The sequence below is a fragment of the Eschrichtius robustus genome, chromosome 21, assembly GCF_028021215.1.
Source record: "Eschrichtius robustus isolate mEscRob2 chromosome 21, mEscRob2.pri, whole genome shotgun sequence".
NCBI classification, from domain to species: domain Eukaryota; kingdom Metazoa; phylum Chordata; class Mammalia; order Artiodactyla; family Eschrichtiidae; genus Eschrichtius; species Eschrichtius robustus.
This window is the reverse complement of record NC_090844.1, coordinates 24,540,783-24,556,390: the sequence shown is the minus strand read 5'-3', so window position 1 is coordinate 24,556,390 and position 15,608 is coordinate 24,540,783.

Genomic DNA, 15,608 nt, shown 5'->3' with positions numbered 1-15,608 from the left:
CTAATGACTAGTGACTCTGTGTATTTTTTCATATACTTATTTACTATCTATAGAATCTTCAGTAAAGTGTCAAATCTTTTCCCATTTTTGATTTGCAAATTTTTTGATTGCCTTATTTGAATTTTAAGAGTTCTTTGTACAAGTCCCGTATCAGCTGTATGAGTGCAGGCATTTTCCCATTCTGGGGCTAGCCTTTTCATTTTCTTAGCAATGTCTTTTAAAGAACAGAAGCTTTTAATTTTGATGAAGTCCAATATATCAATTTTTTCTTGTGAATCATACTTTTGGTGCCATATTATAGAACCCAAGATCTCAGAGATTTTCTCCAATATTTTATTTCACAAGTTTTATAGTATTATGTATTACATTTAGGTCTATGATCCATTTTGAGTTAATTTTTGTACATGGTGTAAGATATGAATCAAATTTCATTTTGTTGCAATAGGATATTCAATTGTTCCAGCATCATTTGTTGCAAAAACTATTCTTTTCCACTGACTTACCCTTGCATCTTTGTTGAAAAATCAGTTGTCCATATACATGTGGCTCTATTGTTGGACTATATTCTGTTCTATTGATATATTTGTCTATCTAGGTGCCACTACCATAATGTCTTGATTAATAAGTCTTGAAATCAGGAAGTGTTAGTATCCCAACTCTCTTATTCTTTATAAAGTGGTTTTGGCTATTCTAGGTTCTTTGCATTTCTAAATGAATTTGAGAATCAGTTTCTCAATTTCTTCAATAAAGCCTGTTGGGATTTTGATGGGATTGAATTCAATCTATACATCAATCTGGGGAGAAATGACATTTTAGCAATATTGAGTATCCCAACCCATGAATATTTTGTATCTCTCCATTTATCTAGTTCTTCTTTAATTTCTTTCGTGAACTACAGTTCCAAATGTACAGGCCTTGCACATCTTTTTTTCAAATTTATTAAGTATTTCATAATTTTGATATTATAAATCATGTTTCTGTAATTTGTTTCTTATTGTCCATTCCTAGTTTATAATACAACTGTTATTTGCATATATTGTATATGATTGAATTTTTATAATTTGTATCCTGCCAATGTCTATATCTATCTATCTATATGCATATGTATTATTGGACTAGATATACTTACTAGTTAGCAGAATATCCTACACTGGCTCCTTGTTTTGTGGGGTAAAAAATTTTTTAATGGAAAAAGGCAAGTGGAAGTCTCTGAAACTACTCCCCTCCCCCAGCAAAGATACTATAATAAATCAAAAACAATACCGTATCCCAGGGAGGAATGGCAGAGACTGATTCTACCCCTAAAGACCTAAAGGTTGTAGGGGTTAGTGATCCATATTATACAACTTTTTTCTTTTTTTTTTTTTTGGTTGCACCATGTGGCATGTGGGATCTTAGTTCCCTGACCAGGGATCGAACTCGCGCCCCCTACAGTGGAAGCGCTGTGTCTTAACCACTGGACCTCCAGGGAAGTCCCTATACATCTTTAAATATTAAATAATTCTCCAATCTGACTCCTAGTGAAATTGGACCAAACTCAAGGGCAAGGTATGGGGACAAGGTGTGTAGAGAGTCCGTGCCCCCTCTGGACCCACCACTCTCCCAGACCTCCATGGGTCCACCGACCTGGAAGCTCTCTGAATCCTGTCGTTTTGGATTTTTAGGGACACTTCATTGCACAGGCATGACGGATTAAATCATTGGCCATTGGTGATTGAGCTCAATCTCCAGCCCCTTTCAGCCTGGTTGGTTCCCCTGGCAACCAGCCCCCTTCCACTTGGGCTTTCCAGAAGTCAGGTCATTAACATAAACCCAGGTGGGGTTAAAACAGGCTTGTAATGAATAACAAAAGACACCTTTATCCCTTCTCTTAGCACTTAGGAAATTTTGAGGGTTTTGGGAGCTCTGTGCCAGGAATGGGACAAAGACGGACAACACAGGCATATTTTATGATGTTGCAGAGATGGCTTGCTGTGCTTCGTGTTTTCTCTGAATTCTCTAATCTCTCTGTCACCCATTACTATTACAGTTCAAAGCAATTTGGCCTGATGACTGTGCCCTCAACACCTCTCTCAAATCAGCTTGATGGCTGGTCTGCCACACTGGAAAATGTCCTCGTGTCTCAGAACAGGACTTCTATAACTTCCTGATTTGTAGGTCTCAAAGCAGAGTGTGAGAATTTTAAAACTTCCTGACAGTTCTCCAAGGAGACCAGAGAGTGAAAGGTTAAAAACACCCACACCTACCAAACAGATTAAATGTTCTTTCCTCCATGCTTGCAAAGTGTAGATACTAACAAAATCATCTCCTTTCTACATTCTGTACTCTCACTCTTGCCCAATAAGCAAAGGTCTAAATACTGAAAAATCACTAATTAACTTCTGAATCCCTCATATAGCGAAATAGCAATTACATATTAGTGAAGAGCTTCAAGCTGAAGCCTGTTTTCTACTTAGCAGAAAACACCCCCTCCTACGTATTAAGAAACTACCATATCATTTATCACATATGCACCATATGCTAGACACAATGTTATTTTCTTTCACCTAAGTGATTTCCTTTACTGTATCTCTTTTTTGTGTGTGCATTTATTCATTCATTGCACAACTGGTAACAGGAGAAAAAAATTCTAACAGGGATTTATCCCTTTTGACTTGCCTGGATCCTCAACATTGAGGACTGAGCAAATGAAGGGTAAGTGTAATTGGCTTTGATTTCCTACAGATGGAGCATTGTTATTTAAATATAATTTCTTTCTTTATGTTGTAGTTCCTGGTTCTAAAAGATGGTTTGTAGATGAGCTAAAACTAGATACGTAGCATCCTTCATTTAAACTCTCACTTGTTAATTACACAGGAAAGCTGTTGCACCTTGTGTATGGATTTGAAATCACTGGCCATATTCCAACTTTGTGAAAGATGAGGTATAAACAGTGTGTCTCACCACTGAGTAGCTCTAAATGCAACTATGTGATTTTGCTATGTCAGTACTTAACGTGATATATGCTCCTACGTGCAAATTTGTTGCGGTTTAAAGGAAAATAAAAGATGGCTCACAAAATCACTATAATCTAATTTCAGGACATTTTCATCCCTTATAAAAGAAACCCCATACCCATTAGCTGTTAATCCCTATCCCCACCAACGCACTCCCCTCCCTTCTGCCCCACATCCCAGCAACTACTAATTTCCTTTCTGTCTCTATAGATTTGCCAGTTCTGAACATTTCACATAAATGGAATCAAGGCTCATCCATGTCGTAGCATGAATCAGTACTTCATTTACAAAGAAGGCTTTTTTAATACACCAAAATTAAAAACATTCTTTGTGAGGTAATGAGTAAGGTATATTGAAGATAAACATATAATTTAGTTAGGTACCAAAATATCTTGTTTTGATTGTGTCAAGGTGCGGTTTTTTTTATTTGCACATTTTTATAGACAGCTGTATAATTTAAGTTTAGAAAATGATAATTAAAAAGAAAGACTAGGACTTCCCTGGTGGCGCAGTGGTTGGGAGTCCGCCTGCCAATGCGGGGGACACGGGTTCGAGCCCTGGTCCGGGAGGATCCCACGTGCCGCGGAGCGGCTAAGCCCGTGCGCCACGGCTGCTGAGCCTGCGCTCTGGAGCCCGCGAGCCACAACTGCTGAGCCTGCGTGCCGCAACTGAACTGCTGGGGCCCATGTGTCTAGGGCCCGTGCTCCGCGGCGGGAGAGGCCACCGCGGTGGGAGGCCTGCGCGCCGTGGCGAGAAGTGGCCCCAGCTCGCCGCAACCAGAGAAAGCCCATGCCCAGCAATGAAAATCCAACGCAGCCAAAATAAACAAATTAAAAAAAAAAAAAAGACAAAAAGACTAAAGTAAGCAAGACATGTTTTATACCCTAAATTTGGTGATTTGATATTTCTCCATTTCTCAAAATTCATAGATATTCTGGAAAGTTAATAATTTGAATCCATTCACACACACACACAAAAAAGCTGAAGGGCCAGAGAAAATAGGTGCTTGAAAACAGATGAAGAGTTTGCTTTCCTTTAATCAAATACCAGAGGTCTGAAAGCTCATTTTAGAGTAAGAATATTCAGTTGCCTCATAAATAAAGCAAGATCATGGGGTTTCTGTTGCGTAAAAGAAACAGGAAAAATATCATGCTGATTGTCAGCTGCCCTTGGGGCACCAGACAGCAATGATATCGTTCAGCAATTCACCCTAATTCTTCTCAGTGTTTCATAGGTCCCTTCATGGTTCTTTGCTCTAACCTTCCTTTGACTTTCAGTTGCCTTCTCTCCCTGGCCTTGATTTGCTCCCATATCACCAGGTGCACCTTGCACAGAGAAAGATAACACAAGTGACCAGGCACAAACTGCCCAAATGACTTTTTTTTTTTTAATTTATTTATTTATTATTTATCTTGGGGTGTATTGGGTCTTTGTTTCTGTGCGAGGGCTTTCTCCAGTTGTGGCGAGTGGGGGCCGCTCTTCATCGCGGTGTGCGGGCCTCTCACTGTTGCGGTCTCGTTGCGGAGCACAGGCTCCAGATGCGCAGCCTCAGTAGTTGTGGCTCACGGGCCTAGCTGCTCCGCGGCATGTGGGTTCCTCCCAGACCAGGGCTCGAACCCGTGTCCCCTCCATTGGCAGGCAGATTCTCAACCACTGCGCCACCAGGGAAGCCCCCCCAAGTGACATTTTCTTCTCCAGAAGCTCAAAGTGGCAGCCTCATCATTGCAGGCTTTGCTGGGCTGTACACTTGGCAAACAGTCTTGATTAAGGCTTCAGCACATCAGGGATGCCAGACAAGAAGAAATACAAATAATCATATGCTTAATGTTTTCAAAAATCATCTAATAGTTATCCTGGTATAAGTTTTAAAATAATTGGACTGACTTACACTTATTTTATGTTAGGATTGCTTTATTTTATACCATATGGTGGTAAGGTGTTGCAAGCTGATCCAAGCCACTTTGGAACACTGGGGTTCTTTTGAAAAGATGACAGTAGCTGCCCAAATATTTGCCTTGAATGAAGATTAGCGATCTTCCACAACGTTGGTGCCTGGGTATGAAGAAAGGAGCCCTCAGACCACATTCTGCCAACACACACACATTTACTATTGAACCATTCACTAAACAGGCAAGCGTGAAGCCGTTCACACAACCCATTCTGAGCTCAAAAGAAATTCCTTCCTTCCTTCCTTCCTTCTTTCCTCCCTTCCTCCCTTCCTTCCTTCCTTCTTCCCTCTCTCCCTTCCTTCCTTCCTTTTTCTTTTTTTCCAGATTCTCTTACCACTCTAGACAGACATGGCAGAACAATAGACAAGAATCCTCTTAGCCTACAGTTACATTCCTAAGGATACATGCTACAGGATTCTGTTGATTCTTGTATCCTATATATGCAAGTGTGGGGAATGTCTCTAAAATATTTCACCAATCAATATATCTTGAAATTACCCATTTCTACCTTTCTTCATGCTAGTTAACACCTCAGTAAAATGACCTTTTTGACATTCACTCTGCTAAGTAGTAGAGTAACCATGAGTGGATCAAGATACACGTAATCACAGAAACACCACCTGTGTAGGATAGCCATCCCTGGTAATCTCTGATCAGAATGCTAGCTGCAACTAGGTTGTAGCTTAATGTAAGTAACAAACACATAATAACACTCAGTCTATGCTGAATTATCTTCAAGCAAAGTACAGACCTCCTAACATAAAAATCACGTCATAAACTTTTCTGTCCCTGGAGTCTCAAGTCCTTATCTGAGATTTGTTTGTAAGCTTTCTCACACCATGCATAGCATGCAGGTTTTCCACAGGGCCTCAAGTTGAAGGAGTTCAGGGACATTTTCCATACAGCTATTTGAAGGGCGGGATGAACAGCGACAAGGTCAAGAAAAGTCAATCCTCCTTCCTCTTGCCCCTCACATTCAATCAGTTGTCGAATCCGGGCCATACTCCTGCCATAATGAAGTTAAATTCTGCCCCTTCCACATACCCTCATGGCCAGTAGCCTAGTTTAGGCCCATTGCCCCTCATGGGGCTCTGCAAAAAGCCCAATAACTGCATCAAACCATACTTTGCACATAGACGGTGCTCAACAAATACTTTAGTAGATGTACCTACTAAAACTCACTGTTTGGAAAGCAGCCTAGGGGCATTAGCAAAAGAAAAGAGTTAGGTTGCTATTTGCTTGCATACAGGGAACGTACAAAATGTGTCCAGTTGTTCAATAAACACTTATTGAGCACCTACTATGTTAGGCACTGTTCAAAGTTCTAGGAAAGCTGTGATGAATACAACAGGAAAAATCTCTGCTTTCATAGAGCTTACATAGATGTGCCTCAAACTTTTAATGCATCTCTCTCGTATTCTTTTATCACTTTGGTTATCAGCAACTCAAAATGGAAACTGTTGGAAACTTAGAACCACTTTTCCTAAATCATGTAAGAGTTTATGTAATGTGCAAACATAACTTTATTACAGAAATCTGCTTTCAAGCCAGTTTTTTAAAGGGGAAGATACTTTCCATCTTATTTTCAATCCTGAACCACCATGAGGACGAACTCACTCATTCATTTTTTTTTTTAACAATTATTTACTGAGTGTTTATTATGTTCTGGGGGATACGGCAGTGAACTGAACAAAAGTTCTTACCTCAGAAGCTTACATTCAAGAGCAGAGAGACAATCAGCAAACAAGAATTTGTCAGGTGATGAAAAGTGCTAGGAATTAATGGAGGAGAAAAATCAAGCAGAATATGAAGAATAAGGAGTGCAGGGGAGGGAGAGTGTCCTGGTGGTCCAGTGGTTAGGACTCCGTGCTCTCACTGCCGAGGCTACAATCCCTGGTCGGGGAACTAAAATCCCAAAAAGCTGTGTGGTGCAGCCAAAAAAAAGGTCGTGGCCCTTAGGGAAGAGCTCTCTGATGTGCTGAATTTACACAAATACCTGAAGGAAGTGAGGAAATGAGCAGTATGGATACTGAGGGAACAGCATTTCTGGCCGAGGAAGTAGCAAGCACAAAGCCCATGAGGCAGGATTGTTCCTGGCGTGTTCAGGGAACAGCAGGGAAGTAAGCGTGTCTGGAACAGAGTTAACAAGAGAGAATAAGAGATGAGACGGGAGAGTTGGTGGGGAAAGGGGACGGACCCTGTAGTGATGTGTAGACCATCATAAGGACTTGTACTCTGAGTGAAGTGAGAAGCTACCGGAGGGTTTTAAGCATGTCAGTGTCACGATATGACACGCATTTTAATAGGGTCCAAAAGACCACAAGAGGGCAAGGGGGAAGCAGAGAAACCTGTTAGGAGGTTTTGCAGTAACCCAGGCAAGAGATGTCAGTGGCTTGAACCAGGGGAGCAGTGGAGATAGTGAGAAATGGGAGGACAATAAGCATTGTCTTGCAGGGTTTGGGTAATATGTCAGATATGAAAGAAGAAGAGTACCAATTGTCAGAAAGGTGAAGCCCGTCATATCAAAAAAAGAGGATATATATCTAAAAATAAAATGCAGTTTTATATGTCATACGTGTGAAATACAGCACCATGGTCACTTTATACTTGGCATTCTAAATGCTTCTTGTACATTATCTCTTTTGTTTTAATGTATCTTTGTCAGATAACCCAGGAATCTATGCTACTATATTACTCCAAGTATACATATGTTGAACCCCTCAGCAATGGGTTGGCTTGCCTAGATTTATACAAGACATATTATTTCTTACTCTCATTCCAAACTTATTTATTTTCTTCTCATACCCCATCCGCACCTTCACCACCATTATCATCCAAAAGTATGTTACACACGCTGTGAAAGATTACATAAATGGATGAATACCACTTTCAATTTTTAGGAACTTTCAGACATAAAAATCGTCTTCTGCAATCTCTTCAAAATGAGATGACTAAGTGGTATAAAATAGTGTTGATAAATCTGTTTTCTAAAGATGACTATTCAAGAAAAAAGGGTTATTTAAATCCAAGGCATTTGGGGCCTATTATTATTAGGTTTTAATATCAAGTTACATTATTTTTGTAGGCATTTGCAAAGTAAATTTTCACAAAGATGAGCCCTTCTATGGTATATTTTACACATGTATTTTCAAGCTCATTAACGTGAGCTCATATTCCAGCTAGGTTTCATATTAGCTGTGTGATCTTGGACATTTCCTCATCGTACAACAAAGACGTTAGGTTATTAGGGATTAGATCATGGGCAGAATAATGCCAGGCATGTTGTAAACATTCAATAAATAATATCTTCTATCACCACCACCACCACCATCATTACTGGGCTAGCAGAGTCTGCTACTTGGTAAATCTTAAAAACTTAAGTTGTTTCCACCCAATGCAAAAACAACCATTCTTTGCAATCAATTCATTAAAAAAAAATCATTTGACCTAGTACAGACGAAGCACAAGTTGTCTGTATGATTTTTTTTCCCTACCGCCTTTCAGCAGATTATTTTTGGCGTTATAGAGGAATAGACGATGGAAAAGAACTTTCCTTTGCTTCCAGCCATTGTGTTCTCTTTATGAAAATTACTGCCAACAGGAGTAGTCACTTAAACAGCAAGGGATGGCTCTTGTCTTTCGGGGCAATTCCTGCTTGTTCTGGACAAAGTCCGCTGATTAGGTAGCTGTAGAAAAAGGTCAGTGCCGGTGCTTAGCATTTATATTTGAGGCTTTCTCACTCATCACAAAATAGTAGAAAGGTGTTAGAGCTAACAAAATTCATTCATTGAAGAAAAAAAAAATACCCAACGTATTTCTTCAAGCTTGAATTTCTGTCCATTTTTACCTTGAAAGGATGATTTCAAATACAATTCACTTTTTCTATGAAGATAAAGCAAATTTTATTTTGCTCTTTGATCTATGGACTTCGTACACAAAATCCAAGCTACATCTTCCATCTCTCTTTTAAGTTAAAAAAATGCCACTCTTTGTGTGTTGTATCTTAGAAACAATGTTCCATGTTGGGGAGAGGAAATAGGGACCATTCTGAATGAGGATGATTTTAATCCCAAACATGAGCTTCTGGGCTAGAAAACTTCCAGACTTTTCAAACCTGTGGAGGTGAGGGTGAATGTCATTCCTTAAGAAGTGTCACCTTACGTCTTTATTCCTCACTTTCTGCATCTTTTCCCCCAAAGCAAAATCTCAGCTTGACACATTTCTCACTTGCAAACTGTTCATTCACAGTATTTTCAATTTGTTTTCAGGATAAACTTACTGCTTTTTCACTTCCGTACCCTTGACATCTAGCACATAAGTATTTGTTACTTAAAAATAATAATGCTGAATGATTTCTTATTTTTTAAAGAAAGATATGTGCAATGTGGGTACCTAATCAAAGAGAATTCTGAGAGAGACATCACTCCAGGTGAGCACTTGTAAGCAGACAACGCAATCTTGCAAATTACTATTTTTCTACTTGCTCAGGAGAAGTGATGATTTATTAAAGACAAATGTAAGAGGATCAATTAGTACCTATGCTAAGCACTCCCTTTTTTTGGAGTAGGCCTAATTTTGATTCTTTTAGATAAATTGTACGAAAAAGTTAAAAAATGCCAAAAGACTCTGAGACCAGTAAAAAGAAATTTTAATACCTATTTATTCTCTAACCAAAACAAAATGAAACAACGTTCCAAGTATGACCACACTAGGTTTAGCCTTCTGCATATGGGAATTCTGTTCTTTTTTCATGTGTTTAATCAGATGTTACCCTCCCCACACTCCAAGAGGCAAAAACAGTGGTTCTAGCAGCAGTGGTTTTCCTCTCCTTCAAAGGGAAAAAACGTTCAGGCCCCCCTGTTTTTTGGGGGCCGCGTCCTGCGGCTCGTGGGATCTTTGTTCCCCGACCAGAGATTGAACTTGCGCCCTTGACAATGGAAGCTCGGAGTCCTAACCACTGGACCACAAGGGAATTCCATTTCTGGCCCTTTTTAAAACTTCTGATGCAGAAAAGATGGGCAATGGTGACATCTAATCGTAGTTCCCTCATCTCAGTTAAGAAGGATTCAGTACGTGGGTCCCTCTCCATAATTTAGTACTAATGTGAGTATTTATATTAGTTCAAATATTAGTATAATATTAATATGGTATACTTTATATTAATATCAGTACAAATATTAGTGATTTCCTGTAGGAACTTTGCAAATTTTACATGTTCCGTTTGTGATGAAAATACAAATTATTTTCCCAAGAAGCGTGCACACGGATCTTGGTGAGACTTGCTTGAGAAAACTAGTTAGTCACAGTTCTGTATTTCTATTTTTTTCCCCAAAGAGGAGGGAAAACCATTAAATGTATAACAAGTATCAATAAGCTTTAGGACTAGAACAAGGAATTTTACCAAGGGTCTTCTGGAATTTAATATGTAAATTAAAATCTTTACATTAAAAAAATGTAAATTGATTTTCGGTAAATAGATCTGCATTTTAAGTGCTGCTAGGGTCATTTCTAGTTAAAGGATCTCTGGGGAAAATCCTTCTGAAAGTGAAGAATCCCTTTGCGCTATGAATCTTTCTACCTGAACAACCTGGTACATCTGTTGGGTGTATAATGAGTTTTCTTACTAGAGAATTCATTAATGGATAAGTGAGTTGTGCTTTACTATGGGATGGCGTAGTACATTGAATGGAATACTGTTCAGCAATGAAAAGGACTAAACTACAGCCAGCATTCTTTCCCCTAAGTAATCAGGGATGCTGCATGATCTCTAGTCTCTTTTTGGCTACATTGCTCTGCTAGTCTCCTGCTTCCTTTTGAAGACAAACTCTCGGCTCCCTATCATTTTGGCTTGAACATGGAGCTTCCCTAAACTCAGCTTCAACCCTGACTGTCCATGACCTTTCAGTTCAAATACCCATGAGCATCTAAGTGACTCAAACTCTCATTGTCACAATTCCAACTTCTCAAAAGCAAAAGTCTAATTGATGTTATCTAGTATTGGGTATCCACAACCTGTCCTACAAGTTGTGATGGGGGATGGTGTTTTCCAGCGGTTGTGGGCGGAACAATGTCTTGAAAACAGCACTGTGGATGCGAAAGAGATGATTGTCAAATTTACTACAGATACCATCTTTGCATCTCTTACTCAGGATCCCACACCCACACACTCACCTCCCTGAAAGCCCCCTTTAAAATCTATCTCTGAAAAGAACAAGATCTCAAATGGGACACATGATCCCTGCTATACATTCTAAGTTCTGATTTATTAAGTCCAACTGGATAAATGACACCAGAAATAACTGATCCCTTCAGAGAAAACCTTCACTCTATTTACAAGGCTGTCTGATTCCCCAACATCTGCAACATATTAACCAAATCTCGATTTAATTCAGTAACCTTAGCATCACAAAAGAATCATATGTAGAGTAACAAGCAGGGCAGGTGTTTTAATCATTGTGAATTACTCCTAATTGCCTTTGATCACTAGTTCCTTCCACTGTCCTTAGTTAGGACCTGAAAAAAATTATACTTACATTATACTCAGCTTTAATAGGAATTCATGGCTGGGACTATTATCATTTCTCCTGAATCCTTCAGTGCAGGATGCATGAGGGCTTGAAATATCAGAAATCACAATAATCCACTATCGACAAGGAAATTTCATGCGCGTGTAACAGAGAATACTTCTGAACTCCCATGCAGCCAGCCATGAGAACAGGGCAAATCTTGACTTCCTTTGGGAAATTAAGGAGATTCTTGACCTGAATGGATTCATTCTGGATTTCTAAGAGGCTTTGGGGACTTGTTTAAATGTTATCTGTTACTGCTTGTGATATTGAGCGCAGGATGGAGGCAAAGGAAAGGAAGAAAGAGAAAAGAGCACACGTGGGAGGGAAAGTCGTTCAACAAAGAGAAGAGCGCAATGGGGAGAGAAAAGGAAATAGGCGTAATTGAGGGGTGGGCAGTGAAAGATGGGCTCCAACGGTCCCTTAGGATGCTAAATGAAGGCCACCGCTGGTCTACCCAGATGAACTTGAGATGGTGTCTTTCTCAGCTTTCTCTAAATTCTACCTCCCCACCCTACTACCAGACACACACACACACACACACACACACACACACACACACGCACACAAGGTCACCTTAATACATTCTAATATGTATTTCCCATCAACAGTTCACTTCAGTGCCTTGTACTCTCTTTGCTCCAAGTTGTTTTTCTTTTTATCCAAGTTTTAAAATGCTTTCAAAATTATTTTTAAATTTAAAGGCTCAGAAGAATGAGGACACTGCAAATCATAGTCTCAAGGACCTGGAGTGGTTTGATTTGCCAGTGGGAATGCAATAGTGTTTATACATCCACTAGTGTCTCTAATTTTGAGTTTTAGTCTAGTTTCATTACTTAATAAAGTTTTTCTTGTATTGGAAATACAGGTACTTTTCTACAATACTAACATTAGTGCTATGGACTGAACGTGCCCCCCAAAATTCACATGTTGAATGTCTAATCTCCATTGCAGTGGTATTTGGAAGTGAGGCCTTTAGGAGGTAATTAGGTCATGAATGGCATTCATGCCCTGATAAGAGACATGAGAGAGGTGATCTCTCTCTGCCATACGAGGATTCAGCAAGAAGGTGGCCATCTGCAAACCAGGAAGAGGGCTCTCACCAGGAACCAGAACCGAATCAGCTAGGACCTTAATCTTGGACATCTCAGCCTCCAGAACTGTGAGAAATAAATGTCTGTTGTTTAACCCACCAAGCCTACAGTATTTTGTTACAGCAGCCCAAACTAAGACAAATCAAGCAGAGGGAGCATTAACTCCCAGCTTTTGGAGTTCCTCAATGTGGTGCTGATAATTCACAACGGCTAACACTCAAGGCTCATTTGACTTTGTTCTTGGATTATTACTGAGCACTTGTGCGCATGTGTGTACACACATGCATTCTTAATATCTGACAATGACCAGGACGCACACGAATGGCCAAGGACAGAGTTGCATGACAGTAAGCATAGATGCTAACCATGTAGTTAACAGAAATATAACTTGAATCCTCCCCACCACACCAAACTACTTTATTTCACTTCTTCACAAGACAATCTGGAAATATACTCAATGAGATTTAAGTCCTAAGCAGAAACAGCATTATGTCTAGAAAACATATTACCTTTGCCTTTACGTTAAACTGAGGGTCTTGTCATCATTATTCCATTGGGCCAAACAATGGTCAGGAAGGGGAAGGTTGATTCCTGAGAGCTGTCACCTACAAATTGGCACTTGCCATCTACCTCTACAAGGATTAATTATGAGCCACTGCAGCTGCTGACTTTCAACACCCCCTGAAATGAGTTCAGGGTGGAGATCAGAAATGAGGCACTCTACACTCTGGGAAAAACTGGCAGAACAGGTCTTCAGATAGTTAGATATTTTCAGGAGATGATTTTAATGAGCCCAATTCTTGCATCTCCTCATATCTAGAAAAGCACTAAAATCCCTCATGGTGACATCTGCTTCTCGTGCCTAGCAGTAATCTTCACGAGACTAGCAGAAACCTTCTGCGAAAAATATGTGCTTGATTACGTGTAATCCCCCTTCACCAAAATCACATATATACTGACCTTCCCCCCTACCTCCTTGGAACAGTTTCTCAGAGCTATCCGAAATGCTTTCTCCCGGGCTATAGTCCTCATTTTGCCTCAAATAAAACTTAACTCATGACTCTCTCATTGTGCATTTTGTTTCAGTCTGCAGAGCCATGCTTAAAATCCATAAATACTATTAGGATATGTTTGTGAGGCAGAGAGACAGAGCTTGTCTTTTCTCATTCACAATCTACTAACCCAGGGAAAAGTTCACCTAGCTTTATCTTGGAAATCAGAAAAGAGCATGGAATTTCAATATTACATAATAATATCATTTAATTTAAATGGAGACCAGAAATTGTCAGGGAGGAGCAGTCATTATGAGGGCACTGGAATAGGGAAGGAAAGCTCAAAATGAACTCACTGTCATTGGAAAGATTTTTTAAAAGGGAGGATCAGATCAAAAAGAGAAAAAACAGGCAAAGAAATTAAAAAGGGACAAACCGGTATGTTTGTGATTCAATCTAGGAGAGATGCAAAAACTGGAGCCAAATAGATATTGTCCCTATTAAGGAAGAAGTAATTGAAATGTGGTGAAAGTGGGTTCATAAAGCGAGAGGATTCTGCCATGTTCCCGCATGAAACCAAAGCCTTATAGCTTAAATATTGGGATAAGATTGGAGAAGCAGCCTGGGAAATCACTCCCTCAGTCAACCCAAATTGAATAGAATATATTACGGCTATTCAATGTTTTTCCATCTCAAGCTTACAACTTTCTCTGCATCTCTCATAATATAGTAGCAGTTTGAAGTAGATCTGAACTACTAAAGAGCATCTAAAGAGTGTCATGATCAGAATTTGTTTCAGAGAAATGCCATGTTTTAGTTATGTTGTATTCCTACACCTAGCAAAGTGGCACATAGTAGGTATTCAGTAAATGTTGAATCGTTGAATAGTGCAGCAGATGCGGTCAGAGCTTTAATCTTTTCCTCTTGACCTGCCCTGAGGTCACCAGCAGTTTCAGGTGTGACACCCCTTACTTGCTGAAGGCTTGTGTAGTGTTGTCATCTGGGCCCCAACTATTATACTGGTAGCAGCCCCCAGACATTTCCCCGGAGCCAACATTGTGCCTGGACCGCCCCTTGTGGTTCTTTTTTTTTTTTTAAATTTATTTATTATTTATTTATTACTTATTTTTGGCTGTGTTGGGTCTTCGTTTCTGTGCGAGGGCTTTCTCTAGTTGTGGCAAGCGGGGGCCACTCTTCATCGCGGTGCGCGGGCCTCTCACTATTGCGGCCTCTCTTGTTGCGGAGCACAGGCTCCAGACGCGCAGGCTCAGTAGTTGTGGCTCACGGGCCCAGTTGCTCCGCGGCATGTGGGATCTTCCCAGACCAGGGCTCGAACCCGTGTCCCCTGCATCGGCAGGCAGATTCTCAACCACTGCGCCACCAGGGAAGCCCTGTGGTTCTTATTATAATTGCAGGAAGAGAGAGGGAGCAAGCACAGAACTGGGTGGGTCCAGGGTGGGGTTCCTAAGGGCTTCCTGGTTTCACTTTTTTTTTTTTTTTTTTTGGCCGCACTGTGCAGCATGTGGGATCTTAGTTCCTCCACCGGGGATTGAACCAGTGCCCCCTGCCTTGGAAGCGCGGAGTCTTAACCACTGGACCACCGGGGAAGTCCCTGGTTGCACTCTTGAGTGGCTAATTTCAAACATAAGATCGGGAATTAGGGCTTTGGAAAAGAAAAGCCGGGACACTCCAGTAGTTAGTTATCTAAGTTACCCAGGGCTTTCCAAAAGGGACTTCCAAGGGTAGGGGCAGCCTGATTTCTTACCTAGTCGTTTTGCTAGTGGCTGTGTCATACAGCTGGCAATTTGTTTATTCAGGGTGGGTGTCTTTGCAATGGATACGTCAGCAATGAAACCGGCAATGTCAGGCACTTCACCTGCAGCTTCCTAGCATTTCTCTGCCTCAGGGCTTTCTGGCTCCAGGAGCTATTCAGCCTGGGCACAAAGTGCTGCAGGAAAAATGCTCAACTAAAGAGGTGCAGGAGTTACTGGATAAAAAACCCAACTTCCTT